A 27,819-nucleotide genomic window follows, 5' to 3' on the forward strand; every position below is an offset into this window, starting at 1 on the left:
ATTATGTTGTTCGGAGAAGAACGAGCATAATTAGAAATGATGATAAGAATAACTATCCACCACAACTGACATAGTCCTGAAATATATACTCCAGTGGTTTGTTGTTGTTGTTGTTGTTGTTGTTGTTGTTGTTGTTGTGGTCTTCAGTCCTGATACTGGTTTGATGCAGCTCTCCATGCTACTCTACCCTGTGCAAGCTTCTTCATCTCCCAGTACCTACTGCAACCTACATCCTTCTGAATCTGCTGAGTGTATTCATCTCTTTGTCTCCCTCTACGATTTTTACCCTCCACGCTGCCCTCCAATGCTAAATTTGTGATCCCTTGATGCCTCAAAACATGTCCTACCAACCGATCCCTTCTTCTAGTCAAGTTGTGCCACAAACTTCTCTTCTCCCCAATCCTATTCAATACCTCCTCATTAGTTACATGATCTACCCACCTTATCTTCAGCATTCTTCTCTAGCACCACATTTCGAAAGCTTCTATTCTCTTCTTGTCCATACTAGTTATCGTCCATGTTTCACTTCCATACATGGCTACACTCCATACAAATACTTTCAGAAACGACTTCCTGACACTTAAATCTATACTCGATGTTAACAAATTTTTCTTCTTCAGAAATGCTTTCCTTGCCATTGCCAGTCTACATTTTATATCCTCTCTACTTCGACTATCATCAGTTATTTTACTCCCTAAATAGCAAAACTCCTTTGCTACTTTAAGTGTCTCATTTCCTAATCTAATTCCCTCAGCATCACCCGATTTAATTTGACTACATTCCATTATCCTCGTTTAGCTTTTGTTGATTTTCATCTTATATCCTCCTTTCAAGACACTGTCCATTCCGTTCAACTGCTCATCAGAGTCCTTTGCTGTCTCTGACAGAATTGCAATGTCATCGGCGAAACTCAGTTTTTACTTCTTCTCCATGAATTTTAATACCTACTCCAAATTTTTCTTTTGTTTCTTTACTGCTTGCTCAATATACAGATTGAATAACATCGGGGAGAGGCTACAACCCTGTCTCACTCCCTTCCCAACAACTGCTTCCCTTTCATGTCCCTCGACTCTTATAACTGCCATCTGGTTTCTGTACAAATTGCAAATAGCCTTTCGCTCCCTGTATTTTACCCCTGCCACCTTTAGAATGTGAAAGAGAGTATTACAGTCAACATTGTCAAAAAATGACTTACTAAGAAACGTAGGTTTGCCTTTTCTTAATCTTTCTTCTAAGATAAGTCGTAAGGTTAGTATTGCCTCACGTGTTCCAACATTTCTACGGAATCCAAACTGATCTTCCCCAAGGTCCGCTTCTACCAGTTTTTCCATTCGTCTGTAAAGAATTCGCGTTAGTATTTTGCAGCTGTGACTTACTAAACTGATAGTTCGGTAATTTTCACATCTGTCAACACCTGCTTTCTTTGGGATTGGAATTATTATATTCTTCTTGAAGTCTGAGGGTATTTCACCTGTCTCATACATCTTGCTCACCAGATGGTAGAGTTTTGTCAGGACTGGCTCTCCCAAGGCCGTCAGTAGTTCTAATGGAATGTTGTCTACTCCCGGGGCCTTGTTTCAACTCAGGTCTTTCAGTGCTCTGTCAAACTCTTCACGCAGTATCGTGTCTCCCAGTTCATCTTCATCTACATCCCCTTCCATTTCCATAATATTGTCCTCAAGTACTTCGCCCTTGTATAAACCCTCTATATACTCCTTCCACCTTTCTGCCTTCCCTTCTTTGCTTAGAACTGGGTTGCCATCTGAGCTCTTGATATTCATACAAGTGGTTCTCTTCTCTCCAAAGGTCTCTCTAATTTTCCTGTAGGCAGTATCTAGCTTACCCCTAGTGAGACAAGCCTCTACACCCTTACATTTGTCCTCTAGCCATCCCTGCGTAGCCATTTTGCACTTCCTGTCATTCTCATTTTTGAGACGTTTGTATTCCTTTTTGCCTGCTTCATTTACTGCATTTTTATATTTTCTCCTTTCATCCAGTGGTTTAATGCAAATAAATTTACATTTAACTTAATTAAAACAAATTATAACCGATATGGCAAAGCAACTGAAGGAAATAACCTCCTGTTAAAACCAAGTGAGATGGAGAATGTGCAATCCATCAAGTTTCTGGGCATGCACATTTATCAAAACATAAGCTGGAAAGAGCATAACAAATATTTATCCCACAGGCTCAATTCGGCATGTTTCACATTGAGGATAATATGTAGAGTACCCAGCATAGAGTGTGCTAGATTAGTGTATTTTGCTTACTTTTGGTCTATTGTGTCTTATGGTATAGTATTCTGGGATAAACAGTGTAAATGAAGGAAATAACAGATGAAGTAAAATTTAAGACAGAGCTTAAAAATTACCTTTTAAGAAAAAGTTTCTATGATGTAGATGAGTACTTTGAATGTGTGTAAAATTGTCTTAACATTTACGTACATGTTCATTACAAATGTTGAACTCTCAAAAGTGCATTGAAAATAGCTATTTAAGTGGCATTCTGTTGTTATGTTTGTACTACATGTACTTTGCAAGTTAATTAAACTTGTGACAATTCCTAAATCACATAAATTATTTACAGGAAGATAATAAAATGAAATGAAATTATACATGTTGTATATCATATGACACTCTGATCATTTATGACAGTCATATATGAAAACTCAGCAATCTATACTTTGTATGCAATAGTATACTATGTGTATTACAACAACATTAGCATTGACAGTCATGAAGTGCTAGTAAGTAGTAACTGATATATTTGTATTCTCTTCTATCTGAATTTTCTCCTCCTCACATTTTGTATGTGCAATGTTTTCCTCACACTGTGACCTTTGAGGGAAACAACACTTTTTAGTTTTAATGTAAGTGGAGTACAAGAAAGTACATTTTAGAACATTTTTATGTATGGTAAGTTACTGTCTTCAAGTAATATGTACATATGCTCACAGTTAGGTTCTGATTCATAGGAAACATTAACCACAGTGAACTATAATATGTAGGCTGACAATATCTAGGAACATGGTTACATACACAGTATCTTATTGATGGTAACATGCACACACAGTGAAAATTAATACACTAAGTGATAAAACAATAGTTCCATATGGTGTATAGCTAATATGAATTGACTAAATGTTGTACAAGGTAACAGAAACACTTCATCAGACTGCATTGTATTGACAGTTACATATGAAATGCATTTCATGAGTTATCTCCCTTGATACACAGAATAACTGATAATGATCTCTTGGTGGTCGAACAATGATGTTTTCTCAAATGCTTACGAGCCGTGTGGTACTGCCATCACAAAATACGCAATAAAAGTATTTTGTGTACAACAGTATTGTTATGTTTCCCTTATGCAGTATGCCCAATCTATGTAAGGCCAAAGGCTGCTGTGGCTTTGTTGCTGTGATCACTTTCAAAGTGGCACTGTAGAGCAACAACACTTGTGGCATGTGCAAACACACCACCTGTTGATATAGCATAAAGCAACACATAGCTCTAGACTGCAGATTTGTCTTGCTTGTGTTGTCAAGAAAAGGACTTAGGCTTGTGATTTATGCTTTGGACTGATGATGCTGAAAATGAAGCACACAGATAAGACATTAGGTGAATTGGCAGGGAGAGATATATGTGCAAAACAACTCTGCTAAAACATCAGGGAATAACTTCCATTTTACAGCAGGGACTGTAGAGGGCAAGAACTGCAGAGGCAAACAGAGATTAGAATATATACAACAAATAATTTAAGGTGGTGGTTGTTATTGCTGCTCTGTAGATGATGAGACTGACACAGGAGGAAATTTGCTATATGTAAATTAACATGTAGAGCTAAAGAAAACCTAAATATTTCCTATCACTGAAGTTGTAATTACTGTGTAAATTGGTACGTGGGAAGTAATCCTACATTTTTCTACAGTAGAGACTCTGGAAAGTGTGAGAAGTTGTTCACATTTGTCTTGTTACTGGTAGAGAGGCCAAATGAGCACACTTCTATTAATAATACAGTTCAGTGTCTTTAGCTACTGGAGTATTTAGTGTTAAGTGTTTAACTGACAGCAATAAACTTCATGTAGGATACCTACGTATCTTGCCCCTTCCAATAACTATTGGCTGTTCCAAAGTGTAAAAATAATAAAAGGGAGAATATTATTACACATTATTTATCCACAAATTTTGTCATTATGGCTTATAATGCCATTTTGAAACAATAGTTGTTACAACATAAATCCCAACTCTTACTTCGCCTCACTAAGAAACACATCCATGAATAGCCCCGTTTATGAATAATGACTTGCTTGCCCACCAGCTCTTCCTCCCCCCCCCCCCCCCCTACCCACCACCTCTCTCTCTCTCTCTCTCTCTCTCTCTCTCTCTCTCTCTCTCTCTCTCTCTCTCTCTCTAAACGGGCTGAGAAGATAAGCAGCAGACCTGCCTTGCATGTGTTATCAATGAACGATGCATGTGTTTTGATGCACTTTTTGGTGAGGTAGGAAGAGCTATAATTTTTCAAAAAAAATTTTTTTTCTCTTCACCAGATATTTTATGAACAAAATATATTCCCAGTTAAACTGGTCTTTAAGCAATATATGTTATTACAGCTATTGCTTGGAAAAACTGAAAGGAACTTTCAGAGGTTCTCATGTGCGTGCATGAGCTAGGAGCAGACAGTGGGCAGACAGCTCAATTTCTCCCTAGGACTATCGACCACTCTGTGTTCACAGCTCAATTTTCGTGTGGTGTGACTCTGTCCAATTTGTCAACACATAACCCAACTACAGTTTGTGAGTTCACTTGGATGCTCAAAGCGCATTAATATTTGTTCAGTTGTTGTAGCAATAGGACAGCTTGTTTGTAGAGATATTCAGATTTTCACAATGTAAACAACAGTTGAAAATGTGGATACAGTTTTTGTTTACAATCACTGTCGTCAAACTGTTGGAGTAGTGGTGTTATCCTGTACTGGAACATGTCCTGATTGTTCCAATCCCACACGATCTTCAGTTGCAAACATAATGATAAATTCAAGAATTGCATTTTACTCTTCATATTTCCACCCTTAAAGAAAGAACAGTACTACATGAGAGAAATGGAACTAACATTGTAACTGCAGTAACACAAAATCAACATGTCACCAGTAGGAAGCTCTAGCAGATGAGAGGGATTAATCAAAACGAGTTTTCTGCAAATAGCGCATCCCGACCCATTTTAACCATTTCCACATTTCACTCCATCAACAGTTCATGTGACTGTTCTGGTGTCTATGAATGCAGTGTTCCTGTGTAAGATTTTGTTTATGGACAAAGCATCATTTACAGATCATGAACAAATAGATTTTCACAATATGCACTACCTGTCCACTTGAAAATCCACACTGGTTGAAAGAAATGGATAAACAGTTACCTCGGTCACCCAGTGTGCTGAGCAAACTTTATAGGAATCCTACCATTGGTCCCCGTTTTACTGATAGAAATTTTAAATGTATCTGGCTATATAGTCCTCAACAGAAGTTATTACAAACTATCACAACTAAGAAAAGGCAATCCATGTGTGGCACCAACATGACTTCCTGTTTCATCCAGATATCTAGAGCCCTTAACAAATCCAGAAGAAATTAAACTACATTTTGAGCACCTAATATAAATGTGATAACAATATACACACGAACAATACCAGAGTTAAGAGATTACTTACATTTAGAACATCATGGCAGATACTGTTATCTTGCTAAGTTCCACACACTATGGTTTTGAAATTCCCTTTGAAGACACATTGTTTCATTTAAAAATAAAAAAAATTAGTGTTATAATTTGGCATAAAAAACATAAAATTGTTTTGTACATCAGAAAATTCACCACATTGTCTGCTATAACTGAGTGAAAACCATACCTCGATATATTTACTACTTTTGTATATGTTTTGGATGGTGTGTTTCAACTGCACATCTTAAGTTTTCCCTCATTTATGACTTGTCGTGGGTACTTAAGTAGTTTAGAGGCCCAATGATGATCTCTTAGTTTGTAAGAGGTAGCATAGTAAACAGATTGATGTAACAACTGTGTGCAACTATTCCAAAACAACTTTGATACCTCCTGTGCTTTTTGTGCACCAATAACTTTTTTCAACATTCTCCATGGCCACTAAGTGAACTGTTAATTGACATTTCAACTAATTGTCTCTTGAAGACAGGTCCCTGAAGTCAGACACTGATGAATGGGCCAGAGTGGGCAGCTATGAGGTGTGGCGAGAGCTTGAAGCTGTCGAGTTGAGTGACCTGGTTCAGAGGCGGCTGCACAGTTTACGGAACCTGCAAGACTGTAATACCGCTTGCAAGCTCGTCCATGCCCTCAACAAGCTAGGTAGGGGTGTCAGTGAGTATGAAGTTGATGCTGGGCTTGCAAAGCATCGTATAACTGCCCCAGATACTCAGCCTGTTTATAATTAACTAGCTCATTATGTGGTATTATTTTATGAAAATTGTATAGCAATAAAATGATGCAGTGAGAATAATGGAAGGAGGAGATATAGCAATCACCATATAGTTTATATGTTTAAGACAATTACACATCATTGGAGGTTGGAAATGATTGCTGTATACTCACTTTAAACTCACTAGGGGGTCCTATGACATCATCTTTGAATTGGCCATCTCTGCAAACTGTTAATTTTTAAAATATTTATTCTCTATTCGGAAAATGTCTAACAATTATGTTACAAATACCATACAGAAAGGATCAGTTCAAGACACAGGTGACACAAATAGAGAACTGGAGCTCCAAACAGAGAGGCGCCAGGAACATCATAACTAAGAATTCTGTACAGCACATACCACAACTAATAGCAGATGCCTGGGGTACCAAGCTGACAGCATAACCCAAGTGCAAATTTTTTATGTACTGTACATCACAATTAGTAGTGGAAATTGACATGGATGAAAGTGCACAATGGCAAATGTGGTGAGGGAAGGGGGGAGGAGTACGATAAGTCACTTGTGCAGAAAAATGTTCCTGAATCGGCCCTTCATATTGTACATGCACTTAAGATATGTCGAAAATTCTTTGATGACTGTAGAAGAAAACTGGACATGGGGATTATGTGTATTCACTAAATACTAATCAGATAAATTTACAATAGTCTCCAAAAAAGTTACAGAAATGAGTGATAAGCTAAATAAATCACTATTAATCTACTATTGTAGGTTCTCATGACCAGTAGAATACAAAAACAGTGCGCTTTTAGGTTGTAGGGACGTTGCTCTGTGCCCACTTTCTATTTAATGGAGCACAATTGTGTGTGGTGGTGGAATAAGCAAGAATACAACTGTTTTGTTTGCATCAAAACAAATTTTGTATGTTTTTCGTCTGAAAGTTGGAATGTAGCATCAAACTTTATCCAGGCATCATTCTTTCTTTTATGGAGCATATTTGCACACCCAAAATCATCTTGCTCCTCACACCAGCAGCACCCTTCCACTTAATCCCCAAATCCAACAATCCCGGGTGGCCCATTGTAGCCAGCTATTGTGGTCCCTCTGGAAGAATTTCTGCTCTTGTTGACCAATACCTCCACCCACTTGCCTGAAACCTAGCCTCCCACATTAATGATACTAACCATTTCCTTCATCTTTCCACCATCCTCACCTCCTTACCCCCTGAACCCATATTGGTCACTGTTGATGTCACCACCTTCCACACCACAAAAATCCAATCCATGTAGCCTAACCACCTGTGGACAACACATCGGTAGTGACAGGAATTCTTTTCCCCACTACGTTTAAGGTCTCACAAAGGTCTTTAGACAGGCAATACCTTCCCCTCCCCCTCCCCCCAAACCAAGTCCACAATCAGATTTCCCATGCCATTTCCTTATACACCCCAAATACCACCACCACCACCACCACCACCACCACCACCACCACCACCAATCAGCCACAAAGGTGCATCCCCCTCATCAGCCAATATCAGTCCTGAATGAAACAACTGAATCATATCCTTCACAAGAGCTATGATTCTCTCTCACTCTTTCCTGAAGCGGGAGACATCCTACCCAAAATCCTTCCTGCACTTCCTAAAGTGGTGTTCCACCGCCCACCAACCTACACAACACCACCTTAGTGCATTCCTATGCCACTCCCACTCTGAAGCCCTTGCCACAGGAATTATATTCCTGTGGCAGACCAAACTGCAAGACCTGCCCAATCCTCCCACACCAGGCACCTCCTACTCCAGTCCTGTCAAGTGCTTATCACCACCATCAGAGGCTGGGCCACTTATGAAAGCAGCCATTTCATACATCAACTATTCTGCAAGCACTGCACAGCCTTTTATGTTCGGATGGCTACCAACCAATTGTCTACCAGGATGAATTGCCACTACCAATCTGCTGTCAAGAACATAGTTTACCACCCAGTGGCACAACATGCTCAGTTTCAATGGCTGCTTCACAACCTGTGCCATCTGGAACCTTTCCTCTGCCACAAGCTTCTCTGAACTGCACAGATGGGAGCTATCCTTACAACACATCCTCAGCTCCTGTAATTGTCCTGACCTCAAACTCAGGTACCCTCCTGTCCCCACACACTCCATCCAACAGTTTGCCCTTTCTCTGTCCTGAGACCCTCTTCCTTGTTGCATCCCCATGCGACCTCCAGCATGCATTGCTTCCCAACACCAGTTATAATCGGACCAACCCATATACTTGGCAAATGTTCCTCCCAAATTCCTAGATGGCAATCTGGCCACCTCCCTCCAAACTGCTAGCCACCCATCCCAGCCCCTCTTTCTGCCTCCTGCCTGCCTCTCCCTGTACCCACTCTATCTACAGGGTGTTTTGGAAAAAATATTAACATACTTTAGGGGTGTGAAAAAGGAAGCTGCCTGGTAGAATTTTGGACAGAGCGTAATTTAATCATCACTGACACTTGGCTTAAAAACCATGAAAGAACATTGTACACACAGAAGAGACCTGGAGACACCGGAAGATTTCAGATTGGTTATATAATGGTAAGAAAGAGATTTCGGGTACAGATTGTAAATTGTAAGACATCCCCAGGGGCAGATGTGAACTCTGACCACAATTTATTGGCTGTTGACTGTATATTAAAAATCAAGAAACTGCAGAAAGGTAGGAAATTGAGATGGGGCCAGAATAAGATGAAAGAACCAGAGGTTCTTGGGTGTTTCATAGGGACCATTAGGCAACAATTGACAAGAACAAGGGAAACAAATGCAGTAGAAGATGAATTGGTAGCTTTGAGAAATGAAACAGGGAAGTCAACAGAGGCTCGAAACAGAACTGATTTTAGTTATCTACTTCTCAGCCTTTGTGTTGTACAGAAAGGAGTGTGGTATTCAGCCATGAAAAATTGTTGACCACCTAATTAATGAAATAAACAATTTTAACAGATGATTTGGACAACCTGTATACTGCCATACTTTCCACTTTTAGTGCTAGAATTATGAAACTGGTTCATTCTATATCATAATGAGAGATTGCAATTATGATGCATGGAACACGGAAATAAGTAAGACATTTGTGTACTTTTTATATTAGTCTGCACTGATTCTTTCATTTACATGGTACTAGTGAACTACGTGATAAATGTTCTGGTCAACCATCAGGATATACATTTTGCGAGCAGGTAAATATGATTTTATGTGAGGCCAAGTGAATGGTAATGTACACAAGGCTGTATGAGAATGTGTTTCTGGATAGAAGACAACCTTCAGCGCTGTTTATCATAAAATTATTGAGATAAGATCAGTTGCAACACAAATGGTGCATCAAGTTGGGCTAAGACTTGCTAGAAGATGTGACAAAAATGTATGCACAAATCAGATTGTTGAGGATTCAGTTGTCACCATTGGAGAGACAGGTGTACCATGTGATGCATCTCATTAAGCCACATGGACAGTACATAACAAACAATTTTGTGTATGGCCTTCAGTGTCTCTTTTCCCCACTAGTAATAGGCCATGAGAGAACTACTGCCATTGATCTGTTCCACCAACTGCTAATCCACAGTTTGTGTCTTCTGTATTGTTTACACATGAGCCAATATTTGAAATAAATGGGATAGCAAATTTTTGTGAACAATTTTTGTGGGTGGATGATAATCCTTTTGTTACAATAATTCAGATTAAACACCAGTTGGAGTTTCTGATTAAAATGTAGGCTGAAATTGTAGGTAGCTGTCTACAAGAAATATATTGAAAGCACTCAAAGACTTCCTGCAGGATTGCCTCATGAAAATTTGAAGATGAGGCTTCAGCATATTTCAGTCACATTACCAGAAATGCAGAGGATAATGTTACTGAGTTTGGGCACTGATGATCTGCTGGACTGTTGTTGGAGGCATATATGGATTTTGACTAATCTGATAATGCGGAGTCCTGAAATGTGTAATGATGAGATGTTAATAAAAATTATGTTGATGAGCGAGACTAGTGTACTTCCATCCACTGCTAAATATGGTCACAGATCGACTAAGATGCTACCTGTCAAACATGATACAAAAAAATTTTAGTGATAGCAGTTGGATATATCGGTGATGATTAGTGCTACTGTCTACATGTTCTGCTGATGTCTGGCCATTATTTGTGGGTCCGCTTAAGACAATAAGCATATGCAGCAACATTCCTAATGCAGTGACCCTTCATCAGACCATCATGGATACTAGCTTACCATTTGACATAGGCCAGGGGTGTTTCAAAGAATTTGACTGTCTTTGGTGTCTATATGCTAACAGGGATATTTTGGTATTTGCCATCACTTTCTGATCTTATTATCATGGAGATTGTTTTTTTTCTCAATAACAAATATATTTTTTATGTATTATGTAGGTATATGTGTATATCAGTTTCATAACCTGAGCTTCTTCATTAGGGGAGAGATATCTGTACCGAAAGGATTTAAAACTATTTTTGTAACATGTTGCATATCACATTATTTGCTCACAGAAATTTATATCTTATCATATTAATCAATGGATTCCATTATTTCAATGTCTTCTATTTTTTAAGTTTGAGCAACATGAATAATGTTGAAGAAATGTGAGCTGAAAGCTAAATGGTTGGGATACTTGATGCCAAGTGTAATCCAGAACCAGTATTTTTGTCTAGATGTTTGTGACAAACCACCTAAATGTGCACTAAAACTGGACACTATATCAAACTCTGAATGCCCTAGAATTGCATTAACACAGTCCTGCAGTACCTAGTTTGATGTGTTGTTGAGCAATTTTGTCATTGTGTTACAGAATGGTGTCATTTTCTCTCTACACGTTGATGGGAAATACACGACACTTTAAATTGATCGAGATCAAAGGTGCAAGGGTGAAACCAGTCACAGTCTGGTTCTTCAGCAATGACACTGTGATGTGGAAAGGGAACTGAAAGATCACTTTGTTTTTATATTTCCAGAGAATAATGATGGCATTTCCTGGAGTAAAAAATTCTGGAGGTATATGTGGCCCCCTCCCAATTTGGATCTCCAGGTTGGCAGTATTTCAGGTGTCATCAAAAGAGATGACTATTTTAATATGAACACTTCAAAAAGCAGAGGAACTGGAAAATCTGAAGAAAGAAATGGAGAAATGTGATGTGAACATAATGTGTTTAAGTGAAGTGAGGTGGCTAAATAGTTGTGAAATACTGTCAGGTAAGTACGTGATGTTTTGTTCAGGTGGAAAAAGCTTTTAACACGGTGTAGCAATAGTGATAGTGATTCAAATACTGCAAAGTGTGATTCACGTGCTGTACCATAGTGATCATTTAATATTTGTGAAAACAAGTGCTGAACCAGTGGACATTCTGATAGTTCAAGTGTTGTTTGTTTGTTTTGTTTTAGGGTGCAAAAACAACTAGAGTCATACACGCACGCATCAGAACTGTAGAACGTGAAGACAAAAAGAGGAGTTAAAAACGACTACACGTTAACCCCAATCAATGGAAGAGAAGACAGCTAAAAAATGGAGAAAGGTCTATAAAACACACCATAGAGAAACAGAAGTCAGTGATACCACCTGCTGACAGACGGCAACACAGAGATCATTGGAGGGAATGTAAGAACTAGCAGGCTGAGGTACAAGGACTACAGCCTTGGTAGCATGCTCAGCAGCCTTGTTTCCTTGCAGACCAATGTGACCAGGAACCCACATAAACATCACAATGGCTCCATCAAGACTGAGCAAATGACAGCTTTCCTGGACCCATTACATTAAGGGATGGACTGTGTACAGCACACAGAGGCTTTGAAGGGCACAGAGAGATGACACCATCGAAGAGCCCGTGTCACTGGATGTACTGCAAGGCATGATACAGGGCAAAGAGCTCTGCTGTAAATACTGATAAGTGTTCCAGAAGGTGATACCAACCCCACCTGTGAAAATGGTTAAGGCACATTCGACATCACAGTCAGTCAGAGAGCCATCACTTTACACAAAGATACTATCACAAAGTTCTGTGCAAAGGTCACGAAACTGAAGGTGATAGAGCGAAGCTGGAGTAGTGTCCTTAGGAAGCTAATGAAGGCCAAGGTGAACTCGGGCTGCTGCACGAAGCCAAGGAGGTGAAGGGTTTACAACCATTGTGAAATTTTGCAGGTAGTGTGAAGTTAAATTGCCAGAGGAAGAGCCAATAGTTAACTCCAGGAGGTAACATAGAAAAGGGATGCACCCCATACTGGCAATCAAAGGAGTCATAGGATGGGTTGCCGCACGTGGCAGACAAACAGCATGCATACCTATTGAGGAGAATGTCACGGCAGTAGAACAGCAGTAGTTCGGCAGCTTCTGCATACAGACTCTCAACCAGGATAGTCTAAAAGGCGCCAGTGACCAAACAGATGTCACATTGGTGGATGGTATTGAGATGGCACAAGAGGGGTGGATGTGCAACTACATAAATGAAACACCCATAGTCTAGTTTTGAAAAGACAAGGGACTAGTACCAATGGAGGGGCGTGGTTCGATCTGTTCCTCAGGAAGTACCATTGAGGGGCCACATACAGTGGGTTGCCTATCAAGCATGAGCCCCTGGAATTCCCAAAAGACCCAAGATGTAAAAATGGTGGAAGAAACCAACTGCAGGAATTCATACAAACAGTTTTGACAGTGGAAAAAAGAAAGTCACTGTCGATGCTCCATGCGTAAAGATGATCAAGACATTGCTGAAGACGTCACTCAATGAGACAGGTCCATGGAGAACTGCAATAGATAGCAATTTCGTCAATGAACAGGGAGCGGGAGGTGCCCGGCGGGAGACAGCCCATTATAGGGCTAATGACAATAGCAAAGAGAACAACGTTCAGGACGGAACCCTGAGGCACACCATTTTCCTGGATAAAGGTGTCTGACAAGGCACAACAGACACATACCTTGACAACACAGCCTTTTAAAAATTCCTGAAGAAAACAGGACAGGCAGCCATGGAAGTCCCACATGTAAAGAGTATGGAGGGTACCAGTCCTCCATCAGGTATCGTAGGCTTTTTCCAGATCGAAAAACATGGCCACAGTCTGGGATTCCCGCAGAAAACCATTAATGGCTTATGTGAACAAAGTGACAAAATGGTAAACTGCAGAACGGTATGCTCGAAATCCACACCATGTAGGGGTATGTAAATTGCGAGACTAGCCACCGTAGCAGCCAGGCATGAATCATTTGTTCCATTACCTTGCAAAAACAGCTGGTGAGAGAGATGGGATGGTAGCTAGCAGGAAGGTATTTGTCCTTACTGGGTTTAGGTATTTGTATGGGTATGACAGGTGTCCTCTTCCCAGATGTGGTTGTACATATGAAACAGAAAGTGCTCACCCAAAGAAAAAGTTGCTGCAACACTTGAATGTGAACACTATCTGGTCCTGGGGCAGAGGATTGGGATGAAATTAGAGCATGATCGAGCTCCCTCAATAGTAAAGGCGCCATTCTAGCATTAATGATTCTGATAAGAGAAGGGTATTGTCCGAACATTCTCCGCTCATTTCTGATGGAGGAAGCCTGGGTGTTAGAGGGAGGAGCTCGAAATCTCCACAAAATGGTCATCCAAGGAGTTGGAGATAGCAATAAAATCAACAATGACATTGTCTGCTACTGTTGGGCCAGAAATTGGGGAATGGATTTGGTCCCAGAGAGCTGTTGGAGGTTGGCCCACAGAACAGAAGAGGGAGTGGAACTGATAAAAGAACTAGTGAATGAAATCCAGCTAGCTATTTTGCTATCCTGAAGAATACAACGCTGTGCAGACAACTGTTTACAATGAATTCAGTTGGCCATTGTAGGATGATGGTTAAAAATATGGAGATAACGTCTCACATGGGACATGGTTGCTCGAGTAAGTGTCAGAGAGAATGGACCACTCGAGACGATGGGCAAGCTGGGCAGTGCAGAAGATGATGATGATGATTGATTTGTGGGGCACTCAACTGCGCGGTTATCAGCACCCGTACAAATTGCCCAACATTTGCCCAGTCCAATCTTGCCACTTTCATGAATGATGATGAATTGATGAGGACAACACAAACACCCAGTCATCTCGAGGCAGGTGAAAATCCCAGACCCCGCTGGGAATCGAACCCGGGACCCCATGCTATGGAAGCAAGAACGCAACCACAAGATCAAGAGCTGCAGACCAGTGCAGAAGGATAGGTCCAAATGGCAATAGGTGTGTGTGAAGTTTCAAAGGAATGTGGGTACTCCTATGTTAAGACAGAAGAGGTTAAGTTGATTGAGGTCAGCCAAGAGGTCACCTCTCAGACAGGTTCTGGGAGAACTCCAAAGGGGATGGTGCACATTGTCGGCCGTGGTGGCCGAGCGGTTCTAGGCGCTTCAGTCTGGAACCGCGCGACCGCTACGGTCGCAGGTTCGAATCCTGCCTCGGGCATGGATGTGTGTGATGTCCTTAGGTTAGTTAGGTTTAAGTTGTTCTAAGTTCTAGGGGACTGATGACCTCAGATGTTAAGTCCCATAGTGCTCAGAGCCATTTGAACCATTTTTGGTGCACATTAAAGTTACCGAGCAGCAGCAGAAAGGGATGAGGTAGCTGCCAATAAGCTGAAGGAAGTCTGCCCTGGTGACACCCAATGATGGAGGGATGTGAACAGTGAGGAAGAAAAAGGCAAACTTCAACAGCGATGCCGGGTAGTCAGGGAGCTGGATTGACCATAAACGTCATCCCATATAAGGAGCATGACTCCCCCGTAAGAGGGAAGGTCAAAATGGACCAGGAAGAAATGCAAGAGCTACAAGTGGCTGTGGGGATGCAGTTTCATTTCCTGAAGGCAGAGAACAAGTGGACACTGCAATACTAAGAGCAGCTGCAAACCCTCTTTGTTGGATCAAAGACCATGAAAGTTCCACTGAAGGAGAGCAGTGACAAGGAAAAAATGAAGGGGTGACACCTCACCTACCACTGAGTGACAGCCTTCGAAGACTCACTGCTGCAGGGCACAGAGGCTGGAGGATCCTGCCCCATGAGGACTACAGAAGCATCGGCTTTCTCCTTCAGTCAGCCTGCACAGTCCAGGGCAGACAAACAGTTGGTAGTGTGCACCAGCGACACGGAGGTCGGCCAGACAAAGGTATCACATGGTGACACTGCTGAAGGGGATTTTTGAGTCGGCGAAGGAGAAGACCATTTGCCTTTGTTTGACTTCTTTGAGCCTTTCCGGTTGGCAGAGGAAGATTCAGATGTTGGTTGGCTGGAGGGACATAGTAAGTCTTCATGGGAGTATTCCTTCTATTCTTTCAGGCATGCCAGTTATGTAGCTGGTGACTTCGCTCTGTGAGGCAATAGTCTGGTGGCATGTTGCACAGCTGGAGGAGGAGAGGGGAAGCTACCATGATGCTGGGCGATTTCACAACCACGGTGCTAAATTTGAGGTCACATGTCTGCATGGCCATGTCCTTCGTGGAGTGAGACGTTGCAAGAACACAGGGTTTCCGACTAGTCAACATCTTGCGAGTGACCAAGTAAGGCACTTTTTCCTTCACCCGGATCTGCTGGACAGTCCGCTCATCGGGGTACAGGGGACAATTGCAGGAGGAGGCCACATGGTCGCCATTGCAGTTGATGCAGTGGGGAGAAGGAAATGGACAATCACCCTTGTGAGCATCCCTACTACAGGTTACACATTTGGCTGGGTGTCGACAGGCTCTTGAATGTGGTTGTAACAATGACACTGGTAGCAGCACATGAGGTTCACTATATATGGTCAGACTGTGAGCTTTGATGAAAGAACCGCTCTATCAAATGTGAGAAAGACAATGTTTGTGAGCACTAAAGAGGCCTCTACTTTTTTCATCACCTGATGGACTGCAATGACACGCTGATCAGAGAGGTACATTTGGATTTCTGCCTCCATCAGACCATTGAGCAGCCTAGTGCAAATAGCACCACGTGAAGAATTCAGCAATCGATGGGCCTTGGCACAAACAGATTAGCCATGGAGGAGCGAAGCTGCAAGCAGTTGTGCTTGACAGTCAAATGTAGTTTCCAAGAGCAAAGTTTCATTGCTTGCACAAGAGAAGGATTTCACAGGGCCAGGAATTGCATCATCACATTTCTGAATAGTAAATGGTGAATGACTGATGTCTTCAGCACATGAAACCATAAGGAACTATGGTGCAGCTGGGAGGGTCTCTGAATTGTTAGCCTCATTTTGTTTACATTTCATAACTGTTGACGGTGAAGATGACTGGCTCATTGCCAGAAAATCCCCACACGATTTCCTGCATCTCTGACAGCATGCTCCTTTTAACTGTGGGCCCCCTTCAGAAGGGGCTGCACCGACTTTAGGTGACTGTTTACACTTCAGGCCACACTCCCTGAATACCTGATAGAGGGACAAATTAGGCAATTTGGGAAGATTGCTGCTCAGGCCATCATCCCTCCCTGGGCCTGGCCTGTACCAGAGGGTACGTGCGAACCCTACCTGTCGACCTGGGGCTGGGAATAATGCATTATCCAGTCACTTATTACACATCAGATGCATGGGCCAGCCTTCGGGAGCACACAGAGAGGAGGAAGAAAAAGAGAACCTCACATGCCGAAGTGGAGGAAGAATAGGAGAAGGTGAATGAGGGAAGAAGAAAGCAATGAAAAACAGTGGAGAGTAATCTGATATTGATTACCAAAAATGCAGAATACACTTACAAAAACAGCCCAGGCATGTTCCCCCATGGGAGGGGAAAAAGAACAGGGTGAGGATAGACATGCAGCATGGAAGGGAAAAGATACTGTAAAGGCTGGGGCCCCGTGGTAGCCAAGCACAAACCTGCCAAAGAGTGGTGATCCTCCTGGGCAGCAGTTCAAGTGTACGTGCCAATATCAGACCATGATAACAAAGGAAGAAAAATGCACTATGAAATAGGAGACATCATCTGCACAGAAGCAGAGGAAGAGTAAACACCATAGTCGTGGTTGCCTGGAATAGTGTGGTTGGGCAAGGTAGTGATGTAAACATCATGGGACAGATGCATTAGGAAGAAGAAATTACAGGACGAGGAATGGTGGTGGAATTCTGTTGGTGAAACAACTTGGTGATGAACACTTGATTCAAGAAAAGGAAGAGTAAATTGTACATACGGAAGAGCCCCAGTAATTAATAGATATCAGATAACTGCATACTTGACAGAGGTTTTTAGAGCAGCATAGAAGATACCAAGACTATGCTGCCTGCTGATGTCAGTTAAGATCTTGGCCTTTGGGTTGTAGGTATCAGTACAAGGCTGAAGAGGATAGGGCAGTGAGGGAGGAGGAAGCAGGGATGGGACCTGGGAAAGCTACGAGAGAAAAATAAAGCAGTAAGAGAATTCTTGGATCAACAATTTAGTGAAGTGTGAGGTGAAAATGCAAGCATAGAAGTGCAGTGGCAAAATGTTACTCTGGTTTTGTTCAATACATTAAATGTTGGGAGCGAAACAAAGAGAGTAAGGAAATGCTGGATCACCACTAAGACGTTGGAAAAGATGTAGGCAAGGAGGAAGTGTAAAAATGTTAATGAAGATAAATACAGAAAAGTTAACAATGCACTCACGAAAGAAACAAAATGAAGGAAAGCACACAGAAGAAATGTGTGATGAATTAAAGCAACTACAAAGAAGAGGAAGGTACAACGTCATAACCAGAAAATGAAGGAACTGGGAGGGAGTGAGAACAAAGGAGTAAGAACTTTCAGAATGGAAGACTGTAGATGATATATAGTTACTGAACAAATACACATGCTGAAAATATGGGAAGAATATGTAAAAAAAACTTTATGATAAGGAACATTGTCCAGAAGACATCAAAATAGGGACAGAGAAGGCTACTGATAAAGACGAAAAAGGGTCTCCAGCATACTGACAATGGAAACAGAGAAGGCAACTAAGTACATAAAGGGGAGGAAAGCTTCAGGAAATGACAACACACCAATGGTTTTGCTAAAAGAAATTGCAAACAGAGGTTTGAAACTGATGACGCAACTCATCAACAAAATTTACAAAACTGGACATGACAATGATTACTCTTGAGAAGAAACCAAAAGACAAGAAATTTAGTGACTACAAAACAATTGGTCTGATCTCACACATGGTGAAGATCATTCCAAGAATACTCAACAGGCAAATGGAACACTAAATTGAGGAAGTAATAGGAGAGGACCAGTTTGGATTTAGGAAATGAAAAGAAATCAGGGACATCATAGAGAAAGTTTCGGCTGTTAATGAAAAAAATTGTGCTTCTTGTATAGACTGGAAGAAGGCCTTTAACAGAGTCAAATGGACAACATTGATGAAGATCTGTAAGGAGATAGTAATGCACTGGAGAGACCAGAGACTAAGTCTCAACTAGTACGTGAGGCAAATAATAAAGCTGCAACTGAGCTACGGAGAAACTAACAGTGTGGAAATAGGAAGAGGAATAAGACAAGGATGTTGTCAATCACAGAGTCTCTTCAACCTGCAAGGAGAATGGCTGGTGAGAGGAAAGCTTTGAAAAGATGTGGAAACTTCAGGATAGGACAACTACTCATCAACACCATCAAGTACACAGATGATCTGGCAGTGCTCACCAAAAATCAAAAACCAATTGGTTGATACTGGAACAAAATATGGAATGGAAATCAACACTGAGCAATCAAAAGTGATGGGGATTACAAACCGGGAAAAACCTTTGAGGATAACTGACGAAAATTGAGAATGTGATGCAGCTGGAGTGCTTGGGAAGCTCACTGACAAAGGATGCACACTGCATAAATGAAATTTGGAGCATTGCACTGTTTGAAGCAGAGACGTGGACCATGAGAGAAATTGAGAAAAAAATACCAGGAAAATTTTGAAGTGTAGTGCTGGAGAATAATACGGAAGATCAAGAGGGCAATTCAGTGACAAACTGTATACAATTATTCAGAGGAAGTTCAACAGGATCGGACACGTACTCACACACGAGGAGCTCATATACAATGTCATCGGATGGAAATCAAACGAAATACAAGATGAGGAAGAAGAAAAATTCAATATCTGGATGACTTGAAAGATGGAAGGAGATGCAGCAAACTGAAGGAACAAGCTCAGGACAGGGAACATTGGTGTCAGAAATTCTCCATATATTGATGTCAACATGCCACTAGGCAGAATACTACATAATAACAATAACAATAATAACAGCACCAATGTAGATTAAACCATGGTTTAGTACAACCAAAGACAACTATTTCTATACGTGCAAGAGAATTCTGCAGTGCATAAGAAAAGTGTGTTGTAGATTTTAGAGGAGTAAGAGCCGACAACCTGTCCTTCGTCCTCTTCTTCCATTGTAGATGCCTGTGGGTCCCAAATTGACAAGCAGTCCTCCAGTACTGCTTGAATGAATGTTTTCTAAGCTAAAATCAACACACACACACACACACACACACACACACACACACACACACACACACACACACACACACACAAATACAATTCGCACACGAATGACTGCAGCCTCGTGTGTGTGCGCACTCGCGCACTATTTTCAACAAAGGCCTTGTTGGCCAAAAGCTTATATTGTGACAGTCTTTTTGCTGCGCCTATCTGTGATCAACATCTCTGCTGGTTTCTAAGCTAAGCTACACCCTTTGTGATTTCTCAGGATTCTTTCAACGAATCTGTCTGGCATTTGCCTTTCCTATTACTACTTTCATGTAGTCATTTAACTGTAAATTACTACATATGCCTATTCCCAGATATTGCTTCTTAAACCTCTCACAATAAATTCAAAGTTGAACTGTGCTTTGGAGTCTTCGTTACACTACAGGTCCTCTTAAAAGTGCCTGGTTATGTAGTGCAAAAGTCAGAGGAAGATAGCAGCACAACACCTCCAGTAAGATACTGTTCCTGGTAAAGCACCATGATGTTCAGACCAGTGTCTGGAGTTGAGGCCAGCATATCTTTATTAAACATTATATCAGACAGGAAACAAAAGGCTGTTTCTTCGATGAGTACATCATTATTTCTTAGTGACAGTAAATACTTCACTTATTCCAATTGTTAGAAAAGAAATTAAGTCTATATTCACATAACCTAGTACTGGGGCTCTCACCTAACTTGTGCATTATTGTTCATATTTTTAAAAAAAATTTTTGTAAATATTCTATTGAAACTGTTAAAGTAGAAGTAGAGACATCTTGTTTGAAGCAAAATCGATACTGAAACTTTTTGATAAGATTAAAGTGAATGTACATATTAAGAAAAAGTGTGTAATATTTACTTTTAAATATTGTAAAGATATCTATTTGTTATAATTATTAAATGTAAAAAGGTGCTATAATGTAATTATGTATGTAATAGTTACTGGCACTCACTTAGGGCTGTATGAGATGTGTGTAGTATAATAGATGGAGTAGTTCCGTCAGGAACGGAAAGCTGTGTAAGCGTAGGAAAAGGTGGGAGTGGAAATGTTTGGCGCACTTTGGCGGGCGCGAACAAAGTCAGTCGGTGGCCAGTGATCTTAGAGGCAGCACGTACAGCGCCAGCATAGTGTGGAGTGCACCATATTGTTGCATCTTGCCTCGGTTGGAAACTGCAGTTTATCACGGCCTGGTATGTGGAGAAAAACTGCTATTGATTATAAGATGGATCATCGCTATGAAGAGGAAATAAGTCCGACATGGGTAACTGCTCTTGGCCGTTCTGATATTAATGCAGTTGTTGCCACCAACACCACCGTCGCTGATCACAGCTTACAGGGTACGACATTTTAGCTACGTATTGTAGTGTGTGCCAGGAAGTTGAAATGTGCTTTAAGAATAATAACCATCATGCAAATTAACAATTGTGTCCACCTGGTAATTTATGCCGCTCATAAACCAAGCAAAATCCTATTGCTATTATTTTCTGTGTTAAAATGATTACATAAGGTTATGCCAGATTCAGAGACCACATTAGATAAATTGTTTGCTGCTTTACATTACGTATTAATGAAAGGGAATGCTAAGTTTATGGTTAATGGTGATAAATAGTAACGTTAAACAGTTTATAGTGAATCAATTAAATGTTGCGTACCAAATATGTTGATGTAGAAACCACCCCTGCAGAAATTTACTTTTGCTCTCATGAAATCAGTCTGTTTGCTTAAGCAATTGGGTACTGTAGTTTTGTTTCAAGCCGCTGAACTTTTCTTGTATTGCTGAACCATCTTTTATCGAAATCTAAAGTGAAGTCTGTTAGGTGACTAGGGAGTTGCAATCTGATTGGTTGTCCTACTCAGCTTCATTACGTGTGACTAATTAGAATGGCGAATAATAGTGTACCACCAAACACATATATTGTTATCAATGCAGAATAGTAGTCTAACTACTGTTATTTGCCATACCTCTGAACTAATGGCTTATTTGAAGAAATGAGTTAAAGTCTGATGCTTATTCCTTAGGTTAACACATACAGTTATTACACTTGTTTTTGTGGTTTTGCTGTCTGGATAGGTAACTGTATTTCTGTTTGTTACATTGCTTATTGTTAACAGTAAAGTTCTGTAAACCAATTCAGAGAACACAAAATGCATGCAAGTATTACATCTGGTTTTACATATCAGGATAGTAAATAACACACACAAAATAAGGAGGAATATTACACTTGGCGCCGCGTGCCAGGACTTTTGAGAGAGGTACAGGAAGTTAAGGGGCATGGATCTGTTACAGTCATTAGGAACAATACATGTGGTTTAAGAAATTGTTAAAAATGGATAAAGATAAGGCAATGCAATACAGGGAAGTGAAGCAGGAGGATGATAGTGAAACAAGCTCTGTATACAGTGATAGTGAGCAAAACATAAATGAATCTCTCTCACTGGTGGAAAAACAAGTACAGCAGGTAGATCTGGAAGATGAAACTTTTATGTTGTTAAGTCCTTCCCAGATAAAGAAAGAAAAGTTAGATTCTGAAGAGGAAGACAGGGACCAGGGAAATGACATAGAACAAAAAGCACAATCACAAGTAGATTGGTATGCTATGTTGGACAGCATTAATATGCACATACAGCCACAGACCAAAACTGAGTGAACAAATCAAATCCCAAAATGAACAAATCAAATCCCAAAGTGAACAGCTTAAAATTCAAACAAAACAACAGCTTCAAAGGCAAACCGAACAAATTAAATCTCAGAATGAACAGCTTAAAGAACACACAAAACATGTAGATACACAGCTTAAAAAACAAACTGAACATATAGAAAAGGTAAACAATAAAATAGGATTTCTTACTGAGGAATTAATAAATATGAAAAGTGACATTAAGGATCTGAAGGAAGTTGTTAGTAACATTCAAACTGAAATAATTGAAATCAATGCTAGGTTTGAAACAGAAGTAGAGAAAATAGACGAGCAGGTCGAACCTATGGTTAAAGCTGAAGTGAAAAAGGAGGTTTCACAAGCGAAGGAAACCACCATTGAGATGAATAAGGAACAGATATCTCAACTGAGAAATACTGTTTGAGAAACTGAAAAAGGGCTAAAGAAACAGATAGAACTTCGCCAGGCATAATACTGTAATAATACGACTTGCATTCATGAGAAGGTTAGCAACCTTGAAAATCAAATTAAGAACAACATCTCTTACGTAGTAAAGGGAGTAAGTCATAGCAAAGTATTGGAGGGCGAAGAAAAATTCAGCCCTTACAAAAAACACAGCAGATTATCCCCTGTGGATTTCATAAAAAACTGTGAGAGGCTTTTTCCTGAAAATACCACCGATCAGGAAAAGATCAACATCTTAATTAGTGGATTAGCAGGAGATGCTAAAAGATGGGGCATAAACCTGAGTACTGAAGAAATGTCCTTCAGTACGTTTAGGCAACAATTTTTGGACAAATACTGGTCCGAAAACATACAAAATAGCCTATGGCGTGAGTTTGTAATGGTCAAAATGTTTGAAATGAACAACCCAAAGACCATGAAAGAATTTTGTGAGTCCTGGTATAGGAAGTTAGCTCATTTAAGGAATCGTAGATCAGATTCCAAAATTATTTGGGAACTCTGGTAGAAGTTGCCAGAAGATTCTAAGAGATATGTGGGTAGCAACCACAAATCGTTCTCAGCGTTTCTGGAAAAGGTCAGTGATGAGGACCATTGGCACGAAAACAATAATAACCACCAGAATAGAAATAATGGGAATAGGAACCAAAGATTGCATGATGACAAAAGAGATAATGAACATTATCAAATCAATATGGTGTGAAGGGGAAGAGGTAATTTTAACAGACATGGTAGAAGAAATGGATCGCGCAATTATTCCGCGCAAAACTGCTCGGAAAACGAGTCCGCGAATGTTAAGGATCAGATGGACGCAGTAAAGAAACACAGTAAATGGCCCAGACGCAAGAAAGGTTTTCAACATCGTGATCGCAGTGCAGAAGTACTGCAGCGCTGTGCTAAAGCGAGCTGGAGCAGTCACCGCGCAGCAACAGATGGCGTGGAGTGTGTGCCTCAATTTGACAGGCGAGAGTGCAGTGATGGCGCTACGGTGCATTTACCAGTAGCCACGGCAGAATGCAAGTTCTCTCAAGCAGTTTGGACGGCAGAGGACGCAATAGTCAGTCAGGAACCCGGCGACGCAATCAGCTGAAGTAGTAGATGAGCAGGTGGAAGGAGTTTCGCTCGCAGTAGGAATTTCTCAGGCAGGCGATAGACAATGGGAGGCAAAGGAAACGGAGAATTGGTCCGAAGGAATAGGTAAATGGCGTATGAGCAATTTGTATGATGGCCTGAAGCAGTGTAAAGATACACAAAGTAGCGCTAAATGGGGAACTCACCCGGAAGGGAGGAAAGTTTCTGTAGTGGAGCCGTGCAGAGTTCGCGAGCTGCCGATTCAAACGAAACAAAACGCACCGTGCAAAGAACATGAGTGGCTGAAAAGGAGGAAGCCGTACTTAGTTGTACAATGAAAGAAGGAATCTTACACGTTGCTGATGAGTCATTCCGCAGCCATGAAACAAAGGAAAGTGTTGCTGTCAGTCATAAGCCTGAATTAAAAGACAATGAATGCGTGCGATTAATTGAACTCCACAAGGATTACAGTGTATTTTAAGTGCAAGCTTATGTCATTGCCGAAGATGTAGGAAGTAGTTCAGATGAAAACAAACTCTGTGTTAGTAAAGACCTGAGAACTGCAAAGGAAAATACGGAGGAAGATCTTACTACTCTCGAAAGAATCCAACAATGCATGGACTATGAGACTAGTAATGACTTGGAATTTACCAAGAAGTTACGACAAGCATTCTTGCTAGAGCCTGGAAGCAATATAGAAAGTGCTCCCTCAGACGAAGACAAAGAAAGTAACTATTCGAGTGACTCTAAAATTGAAGTAAGAGAACTATCAGAAGAACTTTGTTGTGTAAAGGCAGAAGGAACAGAAAACGAAAACCTTTCATGCGGAAAATTGCCGAAAACTGGTGCTAACGTAGAACAGAAAGAATTTACAGATGAAGGAACCAAAAACGACAAGAGAGAACTGAATGACGGAATATGTCAGGCATTGCAGGAGGAGATCATGAAGGAATTTGCGATCAAAAGGAAGAAAGAGCCACCAGATGTACAATCAAAGGAAACAAACGCCATTTCGTGGGAAGATGCAATGGTGGATGAGGACTTGGTATGGGAAGGACAAGGCGATACAGAAGAGAGCCTAAAAAACAGACTATTATACCGATTGAGATATATGGTTATAAGTTAAGAGCATTATTAGACACAGGATCGCAGGTCAGCGCGTTGTCCAAGTCGTTTTATGAATACACAGAGAACAAACCTGGAATAGTAGTAATGACTGTCCAAGGAATATGTATTGTATGTGCTACTGTGAAAAGAAACAAACCGGTAAAGAAACAAATCTTGATCAACTTTAAGATAAAAGGACAAACGTTTTCACACGACTTTCTAGTAATTGAAGAACTTAGTACTGAAGTAATCCTAGGTGTGGATTGGCTGCACAAACGAAAGGTGATTATCAATTGTGCTAACGAGATAGTTAGCATAACCAATGAGGACGTAAATTTGGATATCGGTTTTGAGGAAACGTACGAGAAGTTAGAAGCGGATTTTACATCTATGATGATTGAGATAGAAACAGATAACAAAGGGTTATCTGAACTGTTTGAAGCTTACCATATGAGAAGCATGAAGAGTACACAACAGATGTTGGGAGAAATTAAGAACCTAGTAAACAGTATACATGAGTTAAATCAACGACAAAAGGAGGAACTGTTACAAATTTTGGAAGAAAATTGTACAGTATTTTCGGACAAACCAAGTAGAATAAAAGGTTTGAATACAGAATGGAAATTCTACCACACAAACCGTTTTTTGTTCATCCTTATCCAGTGCCTGCAGCAAAGAAACAGGCAGTTCAAGCAGAAATCGACAAAATGTTAGAATGGGGAATTATTGAGCATAGTAATAGTGAGTACAGTAACCTGCTTTTTATTGTGGCCAAACGGGATGGTGGAGTGAGGATAGTCATTGATGCAAGGACACTGAATAAAATAGTGAAAAAGGAAATTGATCGTCCTGAATCTCTTGACGATATGCTACAGAAATTCTATAATGTAAGGCATTTAGCTAGCCTTAACACGACTGCTAGCTACTGGCAGGTGCAGCTCAGTGTCGAATCGAGAAAGTATACCGCTTTTCTCTTTGCCAGAAGGTGTTACCACTATAAAGTGTTGCCATTCAGACTGAACACATCAGTGTCAGTATTTATTCGTGCTTTGGATTGGGTACTTGGGAGAACTTTGAGTACCGCATCGTCGATGCCCAGATAGTCGGAGATCACCTCCGGCTCGACTGATGACACCAGCAGAAGGCGGCGAAGTACAACACGCCGTCCATCAGGCATGCTGTCCTCGGCCTTCATCCTGGCATCCAGAGTGTTGTCTTCTCCTCGGCCACCCTGAACTGGAGGGGAATCTGGTCCCTACAATCTGCACGTGACCTCTTGAAGCTGGGCTTCAAAGTGCAGGAATTTTCCATCATCTCATCAAGGGTGTTAACGTCGCGCTGCACTTCTTACAAGATCTTCGAGTGTGTGATGGTTCGTCGCCCGATGCCCAGGGCTGGCATTGGATAGTGCGCTGGCTCTTTTCTACCCTGACTCCTGGGGTCTTTCACAGGAGCAAGAACCAGTCTTTATTCCTTTCTTCCTTCTGCATTTTGTTATTTAAGTTATGTTTATTTCTATGTGTATACATTGAGGTGTTATGCCCTGTAAACCCTCGATCCGGAGGTATGGCATGGTATAAGACACCCAGTACCTGTATCTAATGTATGTTTATTCCTTGGAATAAAGACAGCTTTAAATATATGTAGACAATCTATTAATAGCTACCCAAGAGTGGGAGGAACACTGAATTGTTGGAACAAGTGTTCATGGCTTTACAGAAGGGAGGAATGACTCTGAAATTTAAAAAAAATGTGAACTTGTAAGAAAATAACTAAAATTTTTAGGCCATATTATTACGACACCTGGTACTGTATAGGACCCTGAAAAACTTAAAGCCATTGAAAGGTGTCCTCCTCCTAAGAATAAGAAACAATTAAAGGCATACTTACGGTTATGCGGATTTTACAGAAAGTTTATAAAAGGACATGCAGCGGAGTGAAAATCTCATTCTGGAAACATCCCCCAGGCTGTGGCTAAGCCATGTCTCCGCTATATCCTTTCTTTCAGGAGTGCTAGTTCTGCAAGGTTCGCAGGAGAGCTTCTGTAAGGTTTGGAAGGTAGGAGACGAGACACTGGCAGAAGTAAAGCTGTGAGGACCGGGCGTGAGTTGTGCTTCGGTAGCTCAGATGGTAGAGCACTTGCCCGCGATAGGGAAAGATCCCGAGTTCGAGTCTCGGTCGGGCACACAGTTTTAATCTGCCAGGAAGTTTCTAATGGAATGTTGTCTACTCCCGGGGCCTTCTTTCGACTCAGGTCTTTCAGTGCTCTGTCAAACTCTCTACGCAGTATCATATCTCCCATTTCATCTTCATCTACATCCTCTTCCATTTCCATAATATTGTCCTCTCTATATACTCCCTTCACCTTTCTGCTTTCCCTTCTTTGTTTAAAACTGGGTTTCCATCTGAGCTCCTGATATTCATGCAAGTGGTTCTCTCTTCTCCAAAGGTCTCTTTAATTTTCCTGTAGGCAGTATCTATCTTACCCCTAGTGAGACAAGCCTCTACATCCTTACATTTGTCCTCTAGCCATCCCTGCTTAGCCATTTTGCACTTCCTGTCGATCTCATTTTTGAAACGTTTGTATTCCTTTTTGCCTGCTTCAGTTACTGCATTTTTATATTTTCTCCTTTCATCAATTAAATT

At 40.9% G+C, this 27,819-nt stretch overlaps 1 long non-coding RNA gene across 1 annotated transcript in view; it reads right to left on the bottom strand.

Moving 5' to 3' along the window:
* Positions 1-3,110: 3,110 nt before the first annotated feature.
* The window catches only part of LOC126215096 (uncharacterized), a 36,994-nt gene continuing 12,285 nt past the window's right edge, over positions 3,111-27,819 (bottom strand). The window contains exon 3 of the long non-coding RNA XR_007542084.1: positions 3,111-3,589. This is a non-coding gene — a long non-coding RNA (uncharacterized LOC126215096). The remainder of the gene's footprint in view (positions 3,590-27,819) is intronic.

The sequence above is a fragment of the Schistocerca nitens genome, chromosome 12, assembly GCF_023898315.1.
Source record: "Schistocerca nitens isolate TAMUIC-IGC-003100 chromosome 12, iqSchNite1.1, whole genome shotgun sequence".
Classification (NCBI taxonomy): Eukaryota; Metazoa; Arthropoda; class Insecta; order Orthoptera; family Acrididae; genus Schistocerca; species Schistocerca nitens.